This window comes from Dryas octopetala, chromosome 5, assembly GCF_963921425.1.
Source record: "Dryas octopetala chromosome 5, drDryOcto1.1, whole genome shotgun sequence".
Classification (NCBI taxonomy): domain Eukaryota; kingdom Viridiplantae; phylum Streptophyta; class Magnoliopsida; order Rosales; family Rosaceae; genus Dryas; species Dryas octopetala.
Window position 1 is genome coordinate 3,037,552 of NC_141370.1, and position 26,680 is coordinate 3,064,231.

The 26,680-nt window shown below is 36.4% G+C and overlaps 1 long non-coding RNA gene and 1 pseudogene across 1 annotated transcript; one reads left to right on the forward strand and one right to left on the reverse strand.

The window, feature by feature from the left end:
• Window positions 1–219: 219 nt before the first annotated feature.
• Window positions 220–5,696, forward strand: LOC147283570 (uncharacterized). The gene is made up of 4 exons (XR_015122486.1): window positions 220–311; window positions 429–537; window positions 770–826; window positions 5,608–5,696. It is a non-coding gene; the product is annotated as an uncharacterized LOC147283570 (long non-coding RNA).
• A 4,491-nt stretch (window positions 5,697–10,187) lies between these two features.
• On the reverse strand, window positions 10,188–11,741 carry LOC147283571 (uncharacterized; annotated as a pseudogene).
• Window positions 11,742–26,680: the final 14,939 nt, after the last annotated feature.

Consider the following 26,680-nt stretch of genomic DNA (forward strand, 5'->3'; position numbering starts at 1 on the left):
ACCCAGGTACTGAAATCGATCCTCTCTTCATTCTCTACAAGTTTGTATGTTTGATTTGGTTTGATTGTGCCCGGAATTAAAAACCCAACTCAGCCACCCATGGCCACCGTGAGCTTCGCCGCGCATGGTGACCGGCTCAGATTCCCTTCAATGTTTCCTGTCTCTTTTAAGTTTAATGAGCCTATTGGAGTTGGAATTAAGTTTATACATTTGTGTTTGGGTTGGACATCAGGTTTGGGTAGCCATCGAAACTGACGACAGTGTCGAATTCTGGCCACTCAGAGGCCACATGGCCACTGAATGGGAATTGGGTGAGTTTAATCGGACCCGTCGTTGATTGTGGGTTAATTTGTGAGCTAGTAATGCAAATTCTCTACAGTTATTAAACCGATTTTGGATTGATGGTTGAAGATTGTGTAATTGGACAGGTTGTTGTCTTGGCTAGGTCCGAAGTTGTTGGAGAAGCCGAGAAGTGTTGGACATAAATTGTGACTTTACCGATACAAAATTCATCTTAGGAAGAATTTTCTGATCGAGGTAAGACATTGCGTTGATTTCCTTAAGTTTAAGATGTGTTTTGGTGTTGTGGTTGAGGTTCGTTTGAGCCGGGAAGCTTGGGGTGATTAAGGAGGTGTTTATTATGGGTTTAAGTTGTGTGTCGAAATCTTTGTGTCGGACGAGAAACGGGAGTGTCGTTAGGTCTCGTAAACACACACACCTTTAATGTTGTCGAGTCGAGAATAATTGTGTTTTATTGTTTATTTTATAGGCGAGACGACCGTGGCTCGTGACGATCCGGCGGAGGATCGAAGATAAGGCTATCTTTGTGAGTAGACTTTTGTTTTTTAAAAGCATTTTTAAACTTATGAATTTATTTATTTGATTATCTTGAGTTTTAATTGAGAAATAGTAAATTCGAGTAAACTTTTGGTTTTCAAAAGAATCTATGAAAATTCCATTAATTCTATCATGCTTAATATCTTCAATTGATTTTCGATTTAATAAATGGCGACGGATTTCAGTTTTCAAATGCTTTCATAAATAAGTTTAAAACATGGATTTACAAGTTGGTTTTTCTGAGTTGTTGGATCTTGGAAAGGAAATCTAGTTCCTTATTTTATACATATGATTTGTTTAATATTTTGGGTATTATCGAAAAGTTTGGATATACTTGATTCATGTAGTTTAATTTGAATAATACATTTTGGGCTTTTGGATTTAAATTTGTAAAAGGGTTTCAATGATATTTTCTTTCGGTGAGAAAATAATTTATTTGGGTTATGGAAAATTGGAAAAATGGTTTTCAAACCACCCTTGCAGTACCCTCCAGGTTATCAGATTGGATAGGTCTTTGGGACCCATTGTAACGACCCGACCCAAAGTTGACTTTTCAAATTAATGGATTTTCGTCTTTGACTTTGGGCCCGTTGGATAGATCTCGAGTCCACGAGTTCGTAGACACGTAGCACGCGTCGATCGGAGCTATGGTTTGAAAGTTACGGGAATTTGAAGTAAAGGGCAAACTTGTAATTTTTGCAAAAAGGGTTTTAAAACCCAAAACTCAGTTTTCTCTCGGGACTCTCTCGGACATTCTCTCTCCCTCGCGTCTGTTCTCTCTCTGGCCCTCTCACCTTGCCGCGCCTGCCACCGGCGCGTGGCGGCGCGTCCGGTAGTGGGTGGCGACGGGACTGGCCCAGATCTTGTCGCCGTCCCTCCCTCTTCCTCCCCCTGGGGTCGGCGCAGCCCAGAACTCCTCAGAACCCGAGAACCCAGACTTCGCCGATTGGAGTTCCGGCGTTGACTCGCCGTTTCCGGCGTCTTCGCGGCCTAGCACCAGCCCAGAAAGCTTCCCCTCGTCGAGGTGAGCATAGTGGTGTGCTCCGATCGTCCATCCGACGCCTCTCGAAGACGAATCGACGCTGTGAAGGCCGGGAAGGCCGGCGACTTCCGCCGTCGATTCCGGCGTTTCCGGCGACTGTTGGTCGTCGGTCCAGTTGTCAAAAATGACCCTCTAGGTACGAGTATTCTTTCCCCTAAGGTGTTGATTGTAAATTTTGTGAAATTTGTGAAGTTGGATTTTAGGGGTTTAAACCCATTTCGGGTTTTCTTTGATTTCGATTTTGGGAATTGATAATGGATGGTTTTTAGACAATTCTCACCCCTAATAATCTAAAATTGTTATTTGAAATTGAAAACTCTAGGAAATTATTGATTTTAAATTGTGCCGCCGCTGCCACCGACGGCTCCGCCACTTGTGGCGGCGAGTTAGGTGGTTTTTCTTGTTAATCAGCCTCCCCAGGACTCTTAGAGGCCAACCCTAGGGTCTATCTACGTGTTGGTGAGTATTGTGAAATTTGAGGCTGGGCAGCCACCGTGTGTGGTGGTTACAGTCCATTTCGGTCGTTGAATGGCCAAATTGTGAACCCTGGATATTTATAAGCTGGTTGTCTGGTCTTAATAGGTACATGGGCTCGGGAAATCTCATTCACGATGCCGTTATGCTGCCGGATTTGGTATCCGAGCCATGGCACCATGAAGGGTATTCCAGACTTTTACGTAGTTAAATTTTAAGTGAAACTTATCTGCTTATATTGTTGAGTACCGTGGTTTTATTGTCTGTTTTAAAGATTTGCTGTTTTACGTTAGAGAAGATTAGGTGTAGGATTTGAATTAGGAGAATGAATTGACGAGGATTTGAGGCGAAGGAATTAATTGGGAATTATAGCATTGCTTAGAGGAGAGTCACCAAATTAGAGAAGGATTATTTATAGTCGAGGTTAATGATTGATGATTAGGCAGTTATTATATACAAATGATCAAACTAATTATTGAAGAAAAGTCAGTATGTTTCGAGTGACAGACAAGTGATGGTTTATAAGCGGGGATCAAATTCGGAAGGATTCGGCAGAGTTCAGAGAAATTTTGGGAAAAATGTTGTGAGTTGGAAATGCGAGTACGGATTGGACGAGCCTGCTCGTACGGAGAGACCCCTCCGTATGAGATTGTGGCTAGGATACGAGCCTGCTCGTACGGAGAGACCCCTCCGTATGAGATTGTGGCTAGGATACGAGCCTGCTCGTACGGAGAGACCCCTCCGTATGAGATTGTGGCTAGGATACGAGCCTGCTCGTACGGAGAGACCCCTCCGTATGAGATTGTGGCTAGGATATGAGCCTGCTTGTACGGAGAGACCCCTCCGTATGAGATTGTGGCTAGGATACGAGCCTGCTCGTACGGAGAGACCCTTCCGTATGAGATTGTGGCTAGGATACGAGCCTGCTCGTACGGAGAGACCCCTCCGTATGAGATTGTGGCTAGGATACGAGCCTGCTCGTACGGAGAGACCCCTCCGTATGAGATTGTGGCTAGGATATGAGCCTGCTTGTACGGAGAGACCCCTCCGTATGAGATTGTGGCTAGGATACGAGCCTGCTCGTACGGAGAGACCCTTCCGTATGAGATTGTGGCTAGGATACGAGCCTGCTCGTACGGAGAGACCCTTCCGTATGAGATTGTGGCTAGGATATGAGCCTGCTTGTACGGAGAGACCCCTCCGTATGAGATTGTGGCTAGGATATGAGCCTGCTCGTACGGAGAGACCCCTCCGTATGAGATTGTGGCTAGGATACGAGCCTGCTCGTACGGAGAGACCCCTCCGTATGAGATTGTGGCTAGGATATGAGCCTGCTCGTACGGAGAGACCCCTCCGTATGAGATTGTGGCTAGGATACGAGCCTGCTCGTACGGAGAGACCCCTCCGTATGAGATTGTGGCTAGGATACGAGCCTGCTCATACGGAGAGACCCCTCCGTATGAGATTGTGGCTAGGATATGAGCCTGCTCATACGGAGAGACCCCTCCGTATGAGATTGTGGCTAGGATACGAGCCTGCTCGTACGGAGAGACCCCTCCGTATGAGTTGTGGCTAGGATACGAGCCTGCTCGTACGGAGAGACCCCTCCGTATGAGATTGTGGCTAGGATACGAGCCTGCTCGTACGGAGAGACCCCTCCGTATGAGATTGTGGCTAGGATACAAGCCTGCTCGTACGGAGAGACCCCTCAGTATGAGATTGTGGCTAGGATACGAGCCTGCTCGTACGGAGAGACCCCTCCGTATGAGATTGTGGCTAGGATATGAGCCTGCTCGTACGGAGAGACCCCTCCGTATGAGATTGTGGCTAGGATACGAGCCTGCTCGTACGGAGAGACCCCTCCGTACGAGATTGTGGCCAGGATATGAGCCTGCTCGTGCGGAAGGGTCATCCGTACGAGATTGTGGCCAGGATACGAGCCTGCTCGTGCGGAAGAGTCATCCGTACGAGATTGTGGCTAGGATTTGAGCCTGCCCGAGTGCGGGATTGTGGCCAGGACATTGTCTACAGTACAGGTACGAGAATGATGTGAGTTTTAAGAATAAGTGTTTCGAGATATTAGCCTCCAAGGATAAATTCAGTTCAGAGTTTGACTTACGGCTGAGGGGATTTAAAAATGGTTTTGAAAGGAGATTTTTGAAAGTAGTTATAAAGCTGGAGGATTTCCAAGAAACGAAGTGTGTGAAATTAGATAGATGGTTGTTGGGTTGCTTGTATTACATTTGTTTGCTAGGACTTAGTAAAATCTAGGCTTGAATCGTGAGGACGGAAATGATGGTGTCTATGCATTGAGGATATTAATTAGGATGTGAATGATTGAGGTTAATGGTTGACAATTATGCAATTGATTTGTCAGAGTATAATTATTATTATTGATGAGATTTGATGTGCAATTGAGATATTTTGATTTTTATTGATGCTTGGATGTAGTGTAGGATTTGTGTTTTGCAGGATAAGCAGGCTGAGGAAGCAGTGGGGAGAAGACGAGGCAGTGGGACCCAGAAAGATTTATTTAATTGTTTTTACTCAGTGGTTTGTTTAAAATGTTTTTGACAGAATTATATTTGCTTATGTTGTTGTGCATGGCTCAAAAGTCAGAGAAAACAGATTTAACAATTTGATGTTCAGTATTTTCATGGGCCCGAGGATCGGGGTGTTACACCCATCACGGCACACATATAGGCTTTGGGTCGTGTGTCGGGATACTTCGCCCTTTGAGGGCTGCTCTGCGTGCACGTACGACCAGGATTGCCTGCACGTGTTGGATTTTACTCCACACGTGTGTATAGCCAGGATATTGCCTGCTTGTACGATGCAGGAATTCCGCACATATGTATGGCCAGGTTTTTTAGGGTATAAGCATGGTGGGATTTAATTGTTATTTACAGGAGTTATTAAATATGAGTTTGATTGAGAATTTCCTTTTTGAGTTTTATCAAAATTTCTGTTATAATGTTTTTATGACTCTTTTATTTTTGAAGGTTGTTTATTGAAAAGTTATATTTTGTTTTATTTAAATTTCTAGAGTTTAAATAGTTTTATGACGTCTTTAAAGATCGTAAGATGGTTTTAAAACTAGGGGATTTCAAAGAGTGATGTGAGGTCTTAGAGGAGATTTGATTTTAAAGGAATTTGAAAGGATGAATAACTTAATGTTTTGTTTTTATATTTCATCCACTCACTGAGAGTTATCTCACGTCTTCTTTATTTTGTTTATAACATTTTCCCCCCAGGTGTTATAGATCGCCGAGGGTGGGCCGTATCACGTCGAGGCAGGACTTTCAGATCTTCGGCGTCATTTCCCTTAAGTTGAGGAGTTAACTTTTATATTGTAATGGAAATTTAGCTATGCTCTAATTATCATGTGCTTTGGTGAATGAGAACTTATTGTTTTGGCTTTGTGAGTGAGTTTGAGACCCTTTTTGCTTTGTGGTAGAGGTGGCTGAAAGACATATAAGTGCTTTTATAGGTTTATAAATTTTAGGTTAGTCCATTTTCAGGGGAGGTTCTGCTAAATTTTCGGTAGGATTTTCCTTGATTTCGGATCCCACAGGACCTCTCCGGGTTTCAGGATGGAATCCGGGGGCAGTTCTGTCATACAAGCATACAAACAAACTAATAAATTTTAGCATTTAAAAACATACAAACTAACTAATCAATTTTATAATTAATTTTAACATACAAACTAATTCACTAAAAAAGTTTAATACAATTATATATAAAATATTAAATACTAAATCATACAAAAACTTAACTAAGAGATAAATTAAACACATACCTCGCCAAAAATGCAACTATCCTTCACCAAAAATGCAACACTATCCTTCCTTAATCAAAAAAATAAATCATTGTCAAATATTAGCCCAAATTCAATCTAAATTCAGATTTCACAACCAAACCACTAAATTAAAAAAATCTACAACATAAATTAATTACCACAAAAAATCAGAAATTCCACAACAAATTTATGCAAAATCCACAACAAGTGCAAACTATCCAATCCTACAAATGCAAAATCCACAATATTAGAAAAAAAAAATCAGAAAATAACAATCAATAATTAAAATAACAGAAATTGAAAAAAAAAAAAACAACTTTACCCGTGGGGGGGGGGGTTCGGTGTGGGGGTTGGGTTTTCGGAGGGGAGTGGGTTTCAGTGTACTGGGAGGGTGGGTTTCGGTGGAGGGGGTGTGTTTTCGGTGGGGTGGGGTGGGTGGGTTTCGGTGGGGCGTTGGGTTTTCGGTGGGAGGGTGGGGGGGGTGGGTTTTCGGGATGAGGAAGGAGGGAGAAGCGAAGAGGGAGGAGGACGAGGTGGGTTTTCGGGATGAGGGAGGAAGGAGGAGGGAGGAGGAGCAGCCGGGAGGAGGGAGGAGCAAGAGTTGAGAGAGTTGAGAGATATGAGTGACAGTGAAACCCAACAATCTGGATATACAAATTAAAAGACTTTGGGCGAAGAACAGGATTCCGTCGCCCAAAGCACCTTTAGGTGAGGAATACATGATTTCGTCGCCCAAAGGGTATTTGGGCGACGGAATCCTGTTTGTCGCCCAAAGTCGTTGACTTTAGGGCACCGTTTTATCCCGCCCAAATTTTAGACTTTGGGAGGTGAATATTTCGTCGCCTAAACACAATTTTATGTATGAACCATGGTCGTTCATACATTCGAGCTCCGATACCAAACTTCTCATCTCTAATTGACCAAATTTTTTGGAGGAATGATCTTTGAGTGGGAAACTAATAAATAAACGGTTCGGATCGTTAAAAACACGATCGAGATATAAGGTTCTATAGATAAATGAATGGATTTTACACTTAAATAATAAAATTCTATTAACTATTTCATTCAAACCTTGTCGATTCAATAATTTTGAAGACCATAACGTGATTACAACAATCACAGTCATTCATCATCTATGTTTATACTCAAAGATCATCCCTACAAAAAATCGGCTCAATCAGAGTTCATCTAGTCGTTCTATTATTATTATAAATACCATGATCCTTCATACACACTAAATGCTAAACCTAATTTCTACTTCTCCGATTGAGATAATTTTTTGTATGGATGATCTTTGAGTGGGGGACTAGCCAATGATTGGTTCGGACCGTTAAAAACATGATAGAAATCTGAGCTTCTACATATAAATACACTTGAAGAGTATAATTCTATTAACTTTTTCGTTGAAACTTTGGCGATTCAACAATTTGTGTATACTACAATGTGATTTCAACGATCAGAGCCATTCATTTTATTCGTTTATACTGGAAGATCATCCCTACAAAAAATCGGCCAAATCGGAATTCATCTACTCCTTCGATTAGTATTAGAAAATTCACAATAGTTCATAAGTTCAAGCAATGTTACCTAACTTCTACATCTCCGATTGAGCTAATTTTTTGCTGGGATGATCCTTGAGTGAAGAATTAAAACGGTTCGGATCTTTGGAAATACGATCATATCGTATGCCATTACATACATAAAATTGTAAATAAAAAAGTATTGAAACTTTGGGCGAGTAACTTAAAATTTCGTTGCTCAAAGTGACCTTGGGTGAGGAAACGTTAAATTCGTCGCCCAAAGTCACTATAAGCGAGGAAATTTTAAGTTCCTCGCCCAAACCATTATTACAAAACGATCGTTCCTACATTCGAGCTCTGATACCAAACTTCTACATCTCCAATTGACCTAATTTTCTACAGGAATAATCTTTGAGTGAGAAACTAATAAATGAACGATTGGGATCATTAAAATCACGATCGAGATATGAGGTTCTACATATAAATGAACGGTCTTTACACTTGAAGAATAAAATTCTATTAACTTTTTCGTTGAAACCTTGTAACTTCAATAATTGTGAAGACCACAATGTGATTATCACAATCAGAGCCATTCATCATCTATGTTCATACTCAAAGATCAACCCTGCAAAAAATCGGCTCAATCAGAGTTCATCTACCCGTTCGATTATTATTATAAGAATCATGATCGTTCATGACTTCTACATCTCCAATTGAGATAATTTTTTGCATAGATGATCTTTGAGTGAGGCACTAAGAAATGATCTGTTCGGATTGTTAAAAACAATAGAAAAGTGATCTTCTACATACAAATACACTTGAAGAGTATAATTCTATAGCTTTTTCGTTGAAACTTTGTTGATTCAACAATTGTGAAGACTACAATGTGATTTTAACGATCGGAGCTGTTCATTTTATTCGTTTATACTCAAAGATCATCCCTGCAAAAAATCGACCAAATCGGAATTCATCTACTCAATCGATTAGTATTAGCAAATTCTTGATCATTCATACATTCGAGCACCATTACGTAACTTTTACATCTCCAATTGAGCTAATTTTTTGCAATGCTGATCTTTGAATGAGGAATTCAAAATTGAACGGTTCGGATTGTTGGAAACACGATTGCATTGTATGAATAACCTACATATAATTGTACAAAAAACAAAAAGGCAATGAGACTTTGGGCGACGAAACATGTTGTCGCCCAAAGTCACTTTGGGCGAGGAACATGCATGTTCCTCGCCCAATTTATTTGTCAACCACCATTTTGGCGCGTGAGTTTAGGCAACGAAATGATGTCGTCGCTCAAATTACATTTAGGCGAGGAGCATAGTATTCGTCACCCAAAATCACTTTGGGCGACGGAAGTGTTCGTCGCCCAAACCTGTATGAGATTAGGCGAAAAATTTTCTTGTTCGTCACCCAAAGTTTCTTTGGGCGACGAATCGAGGTTCATCTCCCAAATTTTCGTCGCCCAAATATGTTTTTCTTGTAATGCTTTAGGTCATTTTTAAAGATGAAGTGGAGGGTCCTAGAAGGGTCATTTTTAACTATGGTTTAGAAAAACAATTGGCATGTCTGGATTATACCTGGTGGTTTTGCTAGTCAAGGTGGTCAATCTGATAGCCTGTTTCTACTTGTTGGCTCCATGCTTATCTCTATATAATGATGTTCCCAATTCAGGCATTAAGGATAGGCTATTTACTCTACGTTTCTTATTTTCTTTTTATGGAATGAAATCTTCTTATTTATAAAACATATTAAATATATGACATATGGAATTTCTTTCTTATCAATTTTCAGAAAAATGTATATATTCTAAATGTATATGGTCCAACCTCATTCTTCTCTTGTAGAAAAAATAAAATCCAACCTAAGATGATTAGGCTTTCGTTGTAGTAGATTGGAGAGAGACTGAGAGAGAGAGAGAGAGAGAGAAAGAGATAAAAATAAGAAAGAGTGAGAGATGATGCAGATTTGGAGTCATCGTAGGCGTCTCGATCGGTCGGTGGTGTAGGGGGGTGCAGGGCAGTTAGGTGGGGGTGGGTAGGGAGGGAGGAGGGGGACTGCTAGTTTCTCGGTTGGGATCAAGTGATTAAATGTAGGAAAAAAGAAGAAAGTGAAAGAAGAAAGAAAAAGAAGAAGGAGGAGGGGCTGAGTTTCTTAGTTTTGTTCAAATTAACTTTTTTATATGCATTTATAGTAAAAAAAAAAAAAGGAAAGAAAAAAAGGGAAGAATGAGGAGTAAGAGGAGGAGTATATAAATAAACTACCTTAATGTTAGGTGGTGGCAGTGGTCGTTATCAGGGACGGAGCCAGGATTTAGAACTCGGGAGGGCTAAACTAAAAAAACATCAACGGTACGATGAAATTTCATTAATAAATAAAAAAGATACACCTAGTTAGGGGGGACACAGTGAGCCTTACCTCTCAAAATGCATATCTATACAAAAACATAGACTAGAAAACAACAACAAAACAATGAAACATGCAATGCAAATACAAGATAAGACTATGCAAATTGAACCATGCGCTTCTTCAAAACATAAAAATCCTTAATTACTGAATCTGTACTTATAGTATCAGAAAGCTCTCTTTCAATGTGGAGAATCATACAATCACTAAGAAACTCATCTTCTATCTTGTTTCGAAGTTGAGTTTTAATAATCTTCAAAGATGAAAATGCTTGCTCCGTTGTTGCAATAGAAACAAGAAGAGTCAACACTAAACAAATCAATCTATATATCATGGGAAAGAAATCTGACTTCCTTGTTTCAACTAACTGATGACATAAATCAGAAATAGAAGATGTATTATAGAACTTGGGATCAGAACGCATGTCTACCTCATAAAAGGGGCATTCCATTCTTAAACTAACTAACTCAGCAGGAGTGAAATCTTGAGGGTAGAACTTCATAGCAAGATCACATATATGTTCAATTTTAAATGATTTGAAACTATCACGAGGATCCAATGATAAGCTAAGAGTAAGAAGTTCCACTGCTTGGGGGTTAAATCTAGTATCTAACTCCACCAACTGAAAATCTATAACAGCATAAAATACATTTACACGATAATGATGTTCAACTGTTATAGAATTCCTTTGTTGACAAGAACGACTTGTACCCACCCTATAACGAGCACCCAAATCAGGCATAATGATGTCATGTACTTCACAAAATGATTCAACACTTTTCAGAAAAGTATCTCATCCATTTTTTCTGAACTCTTGGAGAAATAATTTTGTTGTTGAAACAAAATTCAAAGCATGTAAGTAAGAGGACAACAAGCAAAGAGTTATGCTTTCATTTCTTTGCTTTGTTGAAATTGAAATCACGTTCTTTAAATGTCTTGAGATTTTTTCTGCATTGCTTGAGAAAGAAAGTTAGTGATTTCCATAACCTTATTCAACAAAAGCAAGTTAAACACAAAACCAAAAGATGTCATCCAATTAAGAAGACTATTGGCTTCCCCACGCATATCTTCGTTGATTCCACTTATAAGAACTCTTTGAAGCATTGTACTAGTTGAAGCAAATAACTCAATCAAGCTTCTACTAGAACGAAAATGAGACCCCAACGAGTAGCTCTTGCTCATGACAAAGCATACATTTGATTTTTCCCTGTACCCGTCTCAAGTTTTCCAGCATCTAACAAATCTTGAATCTCCTCTTGTCGAATAGCTTGTAATTCACAATGCGCTTAGCAGAAGAATCAACAAAATTCACAATGGAAGTTAACATAGAATAAAAATCCCAAGTATTAGACACACCTCTAGCTGCAGCATTTAAAGCTAGTTGAAGGCAATGAGCAAAACAATGCACATAATATGCATATGGGCAATCTTGAAAGAATAATGCTTGTAACCCGTTCCATGCGCCACGCATATTGCTAGCACCATCATATCCTTGACCACGCATATTTTCCATTTGAAGATTGTAACTAGTAAGCACCTTGCCTATATGATTCTTAAGAGTTATGAATGTAGTGTTGGGAACACTCCCAATGGCAAAAAATCGTTCTTGAATAAGGCCATTACAATCAAAAAACCTTAAAATAATAGCCATTTGTTCTTTACTAGATACATCAACCAATTCATCAATAAGAATACAATATGGTTTATCCCCAATTTCCTTACGAATCTTCTTCCTCACTTTGTTAGCCATAATATGTAGGATTTCCTTTTGAATTTTGGGTGCAATATACTTTCCATTATGAGGAGCATTCTCTAAGACAACATCTGCAATGTTAGTATTCAATTTTGTAAACATTTTAACAAGTTCAATGAAGTTGCCTCGATTGGATGAACTACTAGATTCATCATCACCTCTAAAAGCCAATCCTTGATTTGCTAGAAGCCTAACACCCTCTATTGTTGTCCTAAGACGCAATCGGTTTTGCTCCACTTGTTTTGATGATTGTGTATTCATTTGTACATCAATATGTGTAGAGGGGTTTTTCAAGAGATCCTAATTCTGCATATTTTGATGATGAGTTGAGTTTACAGCCCTTATATGCTTACGAACATCACATTTTTTTCCCATCATTAACCCTTTTCCAATGTGGATACCCATCCATAGTAAATGTAGGATGAGAAGGTGGGTTAGTATCAAAAAGGAAACAAGGAAAACAAAATGTCTTGTCACTACTAATTGAATACTCAAGCCAAGGCCATTGAGAATACCAAGAAGCTTGAAGTCGGTGCATTTGTCGTCCGTCAAAAGAGGAAGGGTAATCTTTTAATTTCGGTTGACATGGTCCTAAGTGAATATAAGCTCTTCGAACATTATCATGTTCATTAATAGGATACTTCCATATTGCTTGACGTAATCCTGGATCACGTTTAAGAGTATTAGTAGTAATCTCAATATTTGGATCAACCTCGACTCTTTCAGTCTCAACTCTTCCACTTTGAAACTCAGAATGACGTTGCTCATTACAAATTGGTGTAGATGAAGAAGGATCGTTTGTTTTCTTAAACTATGAAAGAATACTTTTTCTTTTCTTCGGAATTTGTTGATGAGTCGACTCCGACATGATAAACTAAAACCTATTCACCATATATTATAAACATGATATGTAAGGATATGCTAAAATGAAAATTCCTAAATCAAATCCCTAAATTGATTAATACTAAAATACACATTCCATAATACTTTGTAAATTCAGTTGAGTCTCAATGTATGCATAACTTAATCCCTAAATGACTAAATTCACACCTTAAATTAAATCCCTAATAATAGAATAAAAAATCTAAATTCAGCCCCAATGCCCAGATATTTAAATCAAAATTAAATTTAAAAACAAAAGAAATATAATAGAGTTAGAAATTATAAATACCAAGAGGCAAGAGAAGATGTTGATTGTTGTACTTGCAGAGAAAGGCATGTGAGAGCAGAGCACTAGAGAGATTGGGGCCACAAGCCACTGGGTGTCGGCGATAGAGACAAGAGAAGAAATTTTTAGTTGTTTGCTCTTTTCTGTCTCTGTGATGATCGACAATATGTTGGGTGAGTGGGTGATGTTTCTTTGTTTTGTCATTTTTAATTGGGGTGGGTTCTGGGCAGTGGGCTTCAACACATAGCTTTTTAAAACAAAAAATTAAGATAGGCAGTGGGCTGGATGTGTGTTTAAGTGTTTTGTCTTTTTTAATTCGGGTGGGCTGTGAGCTGAATACATACATAGCTTTAAAATATATATATATATATATATATATATTAGGGTGGGCTGGAGCACGTCCAGCCCACTATGATGATCAGTCCCTGGTCGTTATGGTGTTGGGTGGTGGTGGTGGTGATGGTATTAGGTGTTTTTGTTGGGTATAGAGAGTAGAATGGATGAGATGTGGTGGTGAGTTTTAGTAAGGATAATTTGGGAAAACTTGTTGAGTATACTAATAAATTTTTATAATTTCTAATTTTTAGTTAGGTGTAGAAAGTGTGTTGGGATTATTGATAAAACAAATTGGGTCCGAATAATGGCACCTGTTATATATTAGACAACAACGTACTACAAAATTTATGTCATACACAAATTAAATTGTTAGAAATATTGTAAGTAACAAATTTGTTAACACTTAATGTGGCTCTGCAACATGGGCCTTCCATGAAATATGAATATGATTGTTGTAGTTAGTAAAGATAAGACTCATCTTGGCATACCTCATCCAAATATATATACATCAACGAAGAAATGCCAAACTTTTATACATCCAAACTTTTATCATTGGTATATATTAATTTGATTTTACTTGAAACACCGTTAAATATAATTAAACAAATTTAATGTTTCCAAATTTTTTATGTTTTCACTCTCTTTGTTAGGAATGTAATGGTTGGATATATTCAACCCAAAGGGAACTGATCATCTTTAATTGATCTTATAGATTTCACTTTTACTCATCAATAATTTCATGCTTTTCTAAATAAATGGCCATCATTGACTTTTAATTAACACCATTAAATTATTTTATCTGTTTAATTTTCATTCGTATTATTATCATTATTATAATGCAACAAGAATACATTATAACATCCCTATGTCAATATCTATGATCTTCTCTCCCAAAATAATTTGGGAAAATATTAATTGCCTAAGACATGATAAAAGAAATTTATAATTAATTATTTAAAAGAGCATTTGCCTTGGTAAAGTTTCTTAATCACAAGGTTTACATCAGATCCTAACATACTAATAACATGACCATGATCCACGATGAACTTTTAATACCGTTAAATTTATTAATGTATTTCCAATCATATTAAATACCCACTCTAAAGTAACAAGAATATATCTAAGCATAAGAACAAAAATTTTAATCCATGAATTTGGTTGACCTATAAATATACTACAAGGCGTACGTGCATTAATTAACTACGTCCATGACCATGTATGTTGGAAGAGAGTATGTGTACAAGGCTATCTACGTACGTAATGAGATATTGCCAATGTACGTAGAATGAGATATTGCCATGGACGTAGACTAGCGTGCATGGCAATGTGTGTATTAAAAAAATTGAAACTTTTTCAATTTTAAAACACGTTCAACAAGTTAATTATTTATTCAAAAGGATACTAGTGACCATTTTTGAATTTTTGATAAAAAGATTTAACGACATGAAATTTAATATTTGAGATATATATTGATATATAATTTTATATATAATTTGATATGAAAGCAAATTAATATTGTTGAAATATTGAATTGTATAAATTGTTTCTAGCATACAAGTCTCGGGTCTTGTGTAGTTAGGATTTACAATTGTAGTTTATAAATTTTGACTCGGCCTAGATATGAAATATGTTTGCCAGTATACATTTTTGTGGCTAGTATGAGATAAACACTTCCTCATTTAGAACATAACAGCTCCCCAACATCTAGAAAGCAACAAACAAAATAGAAAGCATCAAATCCTAACTGACCTGTCCAAAAATCTATTTTCTTAACTTACAACAAGGCAGTCCATGAGCCAACTGCTTCTCTAGCAAATCATTAGAGGAGCTCTGAATGACTAAATTAACAGCAGCAGAGTTACCCCACAACTTCAATAATTATCGAAAGGTAGAATAATATGCAAATCTGAATCTACCACCACAGCTTAAAATAAACACTTAAAATGTTTACCATTTAATCTTTTTAAGTAAATGATTTTCAATTTATCTAATTTTTTTGTAAGGATGATCCTTTGATTGATGGAGACCTAAAAAATATGACCTTGTAATCTTTAGTGGTGGAATCATAACTGAAGCCACAAAACATGGATCGATCCCAGGCAAAAGAAGTTCTGACAATTGGTGGAACTCTTCAGTATGAGGGTTCCATAATCCTTCTAAACATATCCAGCCATTGAAACAACCACAATACGTAGCTGGTCGAAGCATTCCATTACTTGCATACACAAGGACTAAAGATTTCACTGGTAGCCTTGACAGTATCTCAATTAACACTTCCCTAGCAAGACCAAAGGGGAAACAAAGATCAGCTTTCCTAGCACGTACAGAAGATTGTATGCATCTTTCGAAACATTAAATGCATTTCAAATTAAGATCTAGAGCACAGTTTATATAATACCAAAAGATGTATCTGATATGTCATTGTATTCATAACCAAATTAATTATCTCAGAGTGGTTCGTTAAAGTTTTCCATTAAATCATAAAACAATTCCTCATTAAAAAAAAAAAACAAAAAAAAAAAAATTTTTCTCTATGTAGATCCGAGATAGCTAGGATGAGTTGTTATGAAAAATTCACATATTATAAACAGAAAATTAAATCAAGAAAGAAAAGACAAAAGAAATGTATCAAACTGTTTTAATTAAGGGATATACTAATTTCCAGATATGGATTTGAAACTTATACATGAGTTAGTTTACAATTTGAAGAGCATATATAAAGAACATAAAGTCTTCATACCATTAAATGAACTACAGTTGTAAGTTGTACCTGCTAGTAAAGCATTTGGTAAATGGATCAAAGGCTTAGAAGATGAGGAAAAGGATCATGAAATTGTCTGCCCTCAATGGTGTAATAATGAATACTATACTTGAACATTTGGACTACTTCAGCTCTTATGCTGCTGTGAAGGCCCATCACTCGCATGCCTTGGCGAAGGGTTATGTGTAGGATCAGCGCTTGCACAGGCATTTTGTGCTGAGAGGGATATGCTGCAATTAAGGAGTATGATGCCAAATTAACCAAGGACAAGAAATCCCCACGATATAAATTTTTCAATAAAGGAAACATAAAATGTACAGGCACATATTATCCAAGGAAAAACGAATTGAATTTCAATAGATATATATATATATATAGGAGAGCTCCATTGTAGGATCCTACATTTAACACTCCAAACCGTCTATATAGGATCCTATATATATATATATATGTATGATACCTCATGGGGCCTACTCCCATGTTGTTTTTCAATAATCCGAACTGTTTATTTTTTAAACTTCTATTCATAGATCATCCTTGCAAAAAATTAGTCAAATCGGAAATCATTTGCCTATCTAACTTTGATCAAACAAATAGACGGTTTTATCGAAAAAATTTTGTTCGTCTATTTGTTTGATCAAAGTTAGATAAGCAACTCATTTCTAATTTGGCTAATTTTTTGCAATGATGATCTATGAATAGAGGTCCAAGAAATAGCCGATTCGGATTGTTGAAAATATATGGGAGTGGAACCCACGAGATATCCTACAAATAATTTTATGCATAAATTCAATTTAGACACATAACTATACACGTCATTTCAACGGGATCCACAAACTTTAAAATATTTTAAATATATACTCGATTTATTATCTAAATTGAAAAATGGACTTCTGTCCATCGATTTGTTGAGAAATCAGTCAAATGTCAGCTTGGCTTTAGCTAACGGGGATTAATTGACAACGTGGCACCAACTTAGCATACCTTTCCGGCCAAATGAGTGACACATGTCCACCTGACACAGGCCCACACATCCATCATGTCTTTCCCGCTCGTCAAACGCTCTCCTGACCATTTTGTCTCCCAAAAACATCACGTTTTTTCTCAAATTCGAATATAAATCCATCACCTTTGTTCGACGAGTGAGAAAGAGATGATGAGTTTGTGGGCCCATGTCAGAGATTAGGTGGACAGGTGTCACCGTGTCGCTCATTTGGCTGGAAAGGTTTACTGAGATAGCGCCACGTTGCTAAGTAATCCCGGTCAGCAAAAGTCAAACTGGCATTTAACTGATTTCTCAACGAATCAATGGACAGAAGTCTATTTTTCAATTTAGATAATAGATCATGTGTATATTTGAAATATTTTAAAGTTTGTGGACTCCGTTGAAATGACATATATAGTTATGTGTTTAAATTGAATTTATGCCATAATTTTATTTATAAGATTCTACAATTAATAAAGCCTCCCTATATATATATATATATATATATACTATACACACACTCACACACACACACACAACAATAAAGGGGATATGATTGGATCTAATCAAATTTCACCCCCAATGCAAACACACTGTGGACCTGTGGTATCGGGGGTGTGCACATATAGGAGAACATGATCATTATATGTACATATATATATATATATACAGAAATGATCACTCACTCACTATAGAGTGGGGAATTCCCCGCTCATCTAACTACCCACTCACAAGAGATAGGGGAATTCAATGATCGTGACGGTCCATTTTTTAGGTCCATCCTTAAGGGTCGTCCATGTAAAAAATCAGCCAAATCGATAATTATTTGGTCTTCCAAACTTTGCAGATAAATATAATTTGTCAGATAAAGTTGAAATGATGTTGACAGTAATACACTGGCTAAACGGTTTATGATTTGGCTGATTTTTTGCAAGGGTGATCTTTAAATGATGCCCTAAAATATTGACGGTTCCGATCATTGAAATTCATTGATGGCTGGTTAGGTGAGCGGCCAATTCCTCGCTCTATGGTGAGCAAGTGATCATTACTATATATATATATATATATATGTAAACAAAATAAAATGAGACTCAATAAATGAGAGAACTATGATCGAACAAGATAGAGGGTAGCGTACAATTCATAGTGAATATCAAGAGACATGGTGCTGAAATGGATATTCAAGGGTTATAGATATAGATCTATACCTCTGGTAAATCATTGCTTCAATTTCCTTTAACCCTAGAAGCCATATGAAAAGCATTATCTTCCTCTTCATCTTCACCTTGAGATGCCTCAGCAAAAACCTTCACCATTCTCTCAAGAGATTGATGAAAGCCGCCAAGACTTAGAGAGAAGAATCAGAACAGGTTTGTGCACATGGCACCCACACTGAGTGTTTAGGTAGTTTTAAAGATGAGGTGGAGGGTTCTAGAAGAGTGGTTTTAAAAAAACAATGGGCGTGTTTGGGATTATACATGTGGTTTTGTTTGTCTAGGTGGTCTATTTGGCTCCATATTCCATCCTTAGCTTTATATAATAGTGATGTTCCCAATTCTGGCTGAATAATGAATGTTTCTTGTTTTCTTTTTATGGAATCAAATCTTCTTATTTATATAAAACAAATATAATAAATATATGGCATATGGAATTTCTTTCTTATTAATTTTTCAGAAAAATGTCTATGTTCTATAAAATAGCTACAAGTTTTTTTTTTTTGTATTTTCTGAAAAATTTAATATGTCAAGAGAAGAAAACACTATTATATTATGATTTAATTGAGTGATGACGGTATTGTTGATGATAAAATGATAGTTTTAGCAGGCTATATATATATATACACAAGAATATTCTAAAACTAATTAGTTAGTAAGTTAATATAAAGCTAACCACCCTGTTGGGCCCACCACACAATGTAAATTCAAAATCTGAACCATCTATTTTTTAGGCCATACTTCAAAGATCATCCTTGTCAAAAATCTCCAAAATCGGAAGTTATTTAGTCATTTGATTATAACAATAACTATTTATATACTTTTATTAAAAACACTGATCGTCTATTTATTTTATCTCAATTAGATGACTAAATGATTTCCGATTTAGTTGATTTTTTGTAATGATAATCTTTGAAGTATGGCCTAAATAATTGACGGTTCAGACATTATGTGGTGGTCCCAAATGTATGGTTAGCTTTGTATTAACTTGCTAATTAGTTAATTTTAGAGCACTCCTATATATATATTTATTTATTTATTACATATATTATAATGGTAGCTAATAGTATGACTACTTACAAAAGTGGTGGTTATGGGCAGGTTCATCAAAATAGTTTGAAACTTTAATGCCAGTGATAAATTTGTCCATACAAAACCCCCAATGTTTTATGTGATAGAGTCTTGTCTATAGGTCTCATTAGATTTATAAGAGCATGTATAATGGTTTTTTGCTATATGCTATATTTAGCATGACTTTTAGCATTTAGTAATAGCTTTTATGTTTTTTGCTTCAATGGCACAAAAGTTATAGCTATATGTTAATATGTTTATATTTTTAATATATTCATATATATCTTTATAAATTAAATTTAATATATTAAATTATTTTAATAATTATATCATTGTAAATATTTTAATGAGATTTTTAAATATGAGCCCAATATTAAATATATTTAAATATTATTATTTTAATACCCAAACTAATATTTTAGTATTTTTCATGTCAAAGTCAAATTTAAGAATTGTAAAATTTGAATACATGACCAATCAACCCATAACAGCTGCCTATCTTCATGTCTCTTGCTGCAATCTTTTCCGTTCATATGAATATCATTTCCTCTTTTTTTTTCTCATGGGACCCAACACTTTTTCAACCAATCACTTTCTTTCACTTGGTTTTTTATTTTTTATTTTTTATTTTTCTTTACCCATACTTTTCAAATGGTAAGTCCACTTTTTTCTTGAGTTCCTCAATAGCAATTGCTAAATTTTCTATTATAGTATAGTGAAAAATTTAGCAATAACATAGCAAATACTAAATTTAGCTATGTCATTATAATGAGTTTTTTTATCAATTCTGCTATATTTAGCATATAGTATAACATTTAGTCATGTCATTGTACATGCTCTTAGAGCATAGGTCCTATCATCTAAGGCAAGGCACCCAACCTTCATGTAATATCTACGGGCCCTATATCTTTCTCTTATTTTCTTCGGACTCATTCCAAGTGAGTGACATAAGTCTCAGGTAAAGTTTATCCATAGTCTCATAGGACATATACTTATATGTTTTGTTAATGTAGGCCATTTGGTGGATTTCATCATGACAAATGTTAATTTAAGAGTTAAAATTGTCATTTTCATTAAAAAATTAAAATTAAATTAAAAATAAAAACAAAAACAAAAAACAAGAAAAAGAAAAAAGAAGATGAGGTGCAGATCGCACCCCCTCCTCACCCATCCCCAACCTCCGACGACAGCCTACTCAATGAAGGTGAGGTGAGGATGGATGGGTCGGGCTTGGCTGGAGCGGAGGGTCGGCGTGGGCTTTGGCTGGAATGGGGTGTGGCAGAGGGAGGGGCAGGTCGAGGTAGGTCGGGGCCTGGGTTGGGAAGAGAGGGGTAGGGGCGGGGAGGGCCTGGGTTGGGGGGGAGAGAGGGAAGGGAGGGAATATCATTAATATCATTGAGATCTCTGGTAAGATTAATGTCAATTCTAGTGACATTAATATAATTGAACTGATGCAGGGACAAAAGGGAATATCAATTGAAAGTGTAAATGGTTCCCCACAACCAAATAGAAAACTTACATACCCTTGATAAAGCCAATAGGCTCCTCCATCGAATTTTATGTTGATCTCTTTAACGTAACAACCACAGTCCTTGAGGGAAAGCTTCAGAGTACAATAGGTCTCCTTCAAACACAAAAAAATAAGAGAGGGAGTAGGAGAAAGACGAAGAAGGGGAAAAAAGGACCGGTTTGGTATGAATAGGTCTCCTTCAAACACAAAAAAAAAAAAACTTGGGTCTTAAAAGTACTGAGAGCCCAAAACTGGACTTTATAATCATTTACTTTAATTTTTTTTAGTAGTAATCTTTTTTAGTTTTTAGTTCTACTGTTTTTTGGTTTAAATTTTTTTAGTTTATAATTTTACTGTTTTTTAATTTAGAAATAGAATTAAAATTTTATTTAATATAAAAAGACCAATTTATCCCTCATTTAGACAGAGTTAGTAATAGCGGTTCATCCCACGTGGATACAAATCATTACTAAGTGTCTTTTATTAATACACTTCTAAATATGTGTCTTAAGTTACGATTGACACCTAAATATGTGTCCTCAATGAAAAAATTTTCTTTAATTTTTCTATTTTCTACTTTTTCTAAACTTTGTAATTTCACCAAAAATAGCTCGGGACTCCAAATAATCCCTCGAAAAATCCTACGGACTCGTAGTAATTAATCCTAATTTTTTGTAGCTTCAAAATAATAATTTGTCTTCCAAAAAAATTAAGGAAAATTTAACTCTAATGAATTTAATTCTGAAAAATTAATTTCAACTTGATAATCACCAAATTTGTGCACAAGGGCACTAGAGTTCAACTCTAAACTACTAATGGTACAAGTTAGTTACACAAAAGACAAAGAAAACTCTATTTCCTTTAAAGAAACCTTAAGCTTCTAAATACAAAAGAGTTTTGAAAGACACGTGTCAACACCCAATAGGATTGGAAAATCCAAGGTATTACAACGCCCTTGCACGTGTGACGAAATTTTGACCATAACACGTGGACAAATTGTATTGGGTGACGTAGGAGCACGTGTGGCTGTTGGGCCTTACACACAAATAAGCAAGCTTTGATACCATGATAGAATTTGAGCATCCAACCCAAAGCCAAATGGCAATGGGTGTAGAGGCCCAAGATCATATAAGCCTAAGCTCTAGTTTTCCGATGTGGGACATTACTCTCAACAAAAAGCATGTCCATTTGAATTAGGCTTTTTATCAACTTATCCACCTGAACTTTGACCTGTTTTTCACTTCACCACCCAATAAATTTTTTGACTCAATGTGGCACCTTAATTTTTAAAAAATTTCAATGTCAGACCTCTGTTAGCTTTCGTCCAATTTTCCATCAAGTTTTAGCACATTTTGGGCACGTGACCCATTTTTCATGGGGTTTTCGGTCTTTTCCTCTTAACCTTTTTCTTGAGTAGCACTCGGGTAGGATGGCCGAATTACACAACTTATATATAGTTTCTCCAGTAGAACTCGAGTACTAGTCGAGGTCCCCTCGAATATGATAGCAGAATGTTTCTCGAGTAACACTCGAATATATAGCCGAATTACACAACTTATATATAGTTTCTCGAGTAGCACTTGAGTACTACTCAAGAGAACCTCGAGTAGGATAGCCGAATTACACAAGTAACACAACTTATATATAGTTTCTCAAATAGCATTCGAGTACTAGTACTACTCAAGGTCCCCTCACGTAAGATAACCGAATTAGTAACACAACTTATAGTTTCTCGGGTAGCACTCGAGTACTACTCGAGGTCCACTCTACCAAACAGATCAAGGGATGAAGGGTCCCAGTCCCTTTCCCTCCCCTCCCACTTTTCTTTTCCCTCCAATTTTCCATCACACCTACTGATAATCACCAAAGCAAAAAAATATCATCAACACAAAATCCTCAATTTAACTTGCAAATGCCTTTAATTTGTCTAAAGTTATAAGCATCAATTCCATATATTTCATTCCATAAAGGATTTCATTCAATACATTCCTTACTCTTCATTCCCAACTGAAAATCCACAAAACCATCTCACATCCCAGATTCTAAACTCTTTGACAACAATGGCAGCTAATTACTCAAATCTTTGCCACCTCTTCATTCCCCACTGAAAATCTCATATGGGTTTGCTATGTGGCATTTCTACTCTCGTTAGTGGAGTTTGGTCATGTAGCAGTCGGCCCAACCCTAGCGTTGAGAGGGGGTGTTAAATATCTCATATAGCCAGGATATGGTTGGGTTGTACACAATATAAGCCTTGGGCAATCCTCTCCTTAAAAGACAGTTTTTTAGGATGAGATAGGCCTATGGGTTTAACACATGCACTTTATAGTTGGTCCTATGTGGGCTTTAACAAGGCTGTGTTTAACTACCTGAAACGCAAACTCTTAGACTATTGATATGAATTTCAAACTTCAAATTTTGAACCCAAACATTTGACCCCACATATATGAGATTTATACTTTGGATTTCGAACTAGGATTTTTATCTCTGTACGTCCTCGAACCTTTGACCCTCGATTTGGTCTACGATCCTCAGACCTCCGACCTTGGACCTGGATATTTGATCGAGATTCCAAAACTATAAGACAGCCGGCAGCCCTCTCTCTCTCTCTCTCTCTCCCTCCTTCCCTCCCTCCCTCCCTCACTCTCTTCCTTTTTCTATTTGCGCACAGAACCACCAAAGAAAGAGTGTTAAATTGGTGGTTCGACTTCTTCTTCTTGTAGAAAAAAAATATATAACCCAAGGCCTCCATTATAGCAGACCAGAGGAAGAAAAAGAGAAATGAGAAACAGAAAAAGAGATAGAAAGAGATGACGCCGACTGGGCGACGTCAATGGATCGGCCGGGGGAGGCACCGTATTGTTGGGTGGGGAGGGAGGAAGGAGTTTGCTGGGGTTTTTTGCAGAAAAAAATTTAAAAATGAAAAGAAGAAAAAAGAAGGAAGAATAAGGAAAGAAAAGAGAAGGAAAATGAGGAGGGGGTGGGTTTGTGCAATTTGCAGGTGATTGCTTTTTTTTTTTTTCATTTTTTTCTATGTAGGAGAAAAAAAAAAAGTAGCTGAAGGAAGAAAAAGGAAGAAGGAAGAAGGAGGAGGAAGATCTAGGTATTTTATGTAATGAAAATATTTCAATGTTGGGTGGTTGTGATTATGGTGTTGGCGTTGGGTGGTGATGGTGTTGAGTGGTGGTGGCGATGGAGGTTATGGTGGTGGTGGTGGTGATGATGTTGGGTATAGAAAGGAATAGATTGAGTGTAAAGTGTATTTGTTGGGTTTTAGTAAGACATTTAATTGTAAGTCTACAGTTTAGTTGTGTGGAAGTGAATTTTGAAAAAAGAAATTCAAGAATTTGGTGATTATTTTATTGATTTTCATTTTTTGAAATTAAATTATGAGAGGAGGATTTTTATAATTTTTGTGGAAGTGATTTAACTATTTTGATGCTATAGGAAATTAGTACTCAGTGAGCCAAATTTGTAGGAATTTTCAGGGAATTATTTGGAATCCTGAGCTATTTTTAGTGCATTTCTAAAGTTAGAGAAATTAGATAAAATAGGAAAATAAAGAAATTGAAAACGTTGCTGACTGGGACTGACAACGCACACATAGCGCGCAGCCATTCGCCCAAGTGCGTTGACGCGGCACCACGTAGGTGCAAGTAAATTAAGCTCACAGGAGCTGCTGTGCAGACATCACACTGGAACTCTATCCCTCTTTTAATCTAAGTTGTTAGAGGTCATTAAAATGCGTTTGATCTCAGCCGTTGATTTGAGTAGGAGCGGCTATTGTTCAAATCGGGTCCCTTGGACCCGCATGTCTCTCATTTGGGCTGACCCGGCTCGTTTCGGCTCTACAAGTGGGTAACCCGTCGGTTTGTGCATGACCCAATTCGGTTTTTCTTGTTTTTTTTCACACTTTTCTTTGGAGAGCTTGCCAAAGAGGAAGAGTTCATAGGAGTGGAAATTAGCTTTGGAAGTTTACAACCAGGTAGGTAAGTATTTTATTATTTATGCTTTATTTATTTTTCTTAGGCTTTAATATTAGCTTGCATGCTTAGATTAATTAAATATGATTTATTTATTAATTAAGCATGCCTAGGTTTATTTTAGAGATTTAATTTAAGGCTAATAACTTGTTAGGTTTAGCAAATTTCTATTATAGAGATTAAATTGGATTTAAGTTATTATTCGAGTAGAAAATTAGGATTAAATACCAAATCCCAATAATTTTTTGGTATAGTATGAAGATTATATAATATTTCAATTAAACTACCAAATATAAATGTAGTTTTTTAGATTAGGTCACAAATATGTTGGCCCTTTTGATTTGAACCTTTTTCATTTGACATTTTTGTCATTTGGCCCACATATAATGGGTGTTAGTTAAACTTTATAAGATTTTAACAAAATTGCCCTTGAGGCTTTTATATTATCTTGAAAATTGCTAATGTAGTCTCAATTTCATATTTAGTTGTGACTATACGATACTTACAACTTCAAATTTAGTTGTGACTAAACGACAATCACATTTAAGTTGTGAGACAATCACAGTTAAGTTGTGACTTAATTGAATTTTTTTTAGAAAAATTATACTACAATATAATATAAATAGAGGTCAAAACAATACTTTTACTCAAAATAATACATAGTATAGTAGTGTTAGTTGTCTCTTTCAATATACCAAGACAATCACAATTAATTTGTGACTGAATTGATTTTTTTTTTAATACAATATAGTAAAAATTAATGTAATATTTGTGATGTAATATTATTTTTATTTTTTTATTGTAGTGGCATGTGATGTAGTGTTTGTAAATTCTAATACTTTTTACTTTATTATTTTGTTTGACTTTTCAACTAGTACCTAATCTAAAATGCTATTTAATTTTGGTATCTAAACTAAAAAGTTACTGAAATTTAGTAGTTAAAATTAATGGACCTTTATTCGAGCTTAATTAATTAGTGGAATATTTTGGAGAAATACTAATTAATTAAATACTTGAATAATACTTAGGTTTGATTTATTCTAACCTAAATTAATTTATGCAATTGCTTTGAATTAAAGCAATTAGTCAAGTGGTTTGACTTTAAGATAAAACTGGAAACTTAGAAACTCTAAAGAATAGAGTTTAGTCCACGTAGGACTAGAGTCTTTAGGGATGTGAGACCTAAAAGGATGAGTCATAATGAGATTGTGTTGAACTTAACTTTTGACTAAGTTGTCGTATTGTCGGACACTAGGAACACTAGGTACCGAAGGCGATGGATTCGAGACGAATGGGGATGCATAGGCTATGTAATAGAATACGTGAAGAGCATTGGATTTCAGGTAGAGGATTTATCCTACATTCCTGACTATGGACTTTGTGTGTGTTTGTGTTTTTAAATTATTATAACATGCTATTATTATGATTGGTTTGAGAGTTAAGGTAGCATTGTTGGTGACCTTGGGTTCAAGTCCCTAAAGCTTTTATAAGAATTGATCACTTACGTTATAGGGTACGCGCCTAGCCAAACTAATATGTGTGACGTGTGCTTATGCGAAGCCAGGGCTCATAACTGATCCGGTGGCAAATGATATAGTTTCTCATTTTCGAATTCCTATCTCTATTTACCAGGGTATGCACTCTCGCTATAGATCCTATTTCTTTTAATAGCTGGGCATAATTGTACCATTGTATATTGACTATCAGGTATGAATGATTTGCATGTTTATAATCATATTGCTATACAGCCTAGTCATAAATGTTTTGAAAAAATTTCAAAGGAAATGTTTGAATAACTTATTTTGATAA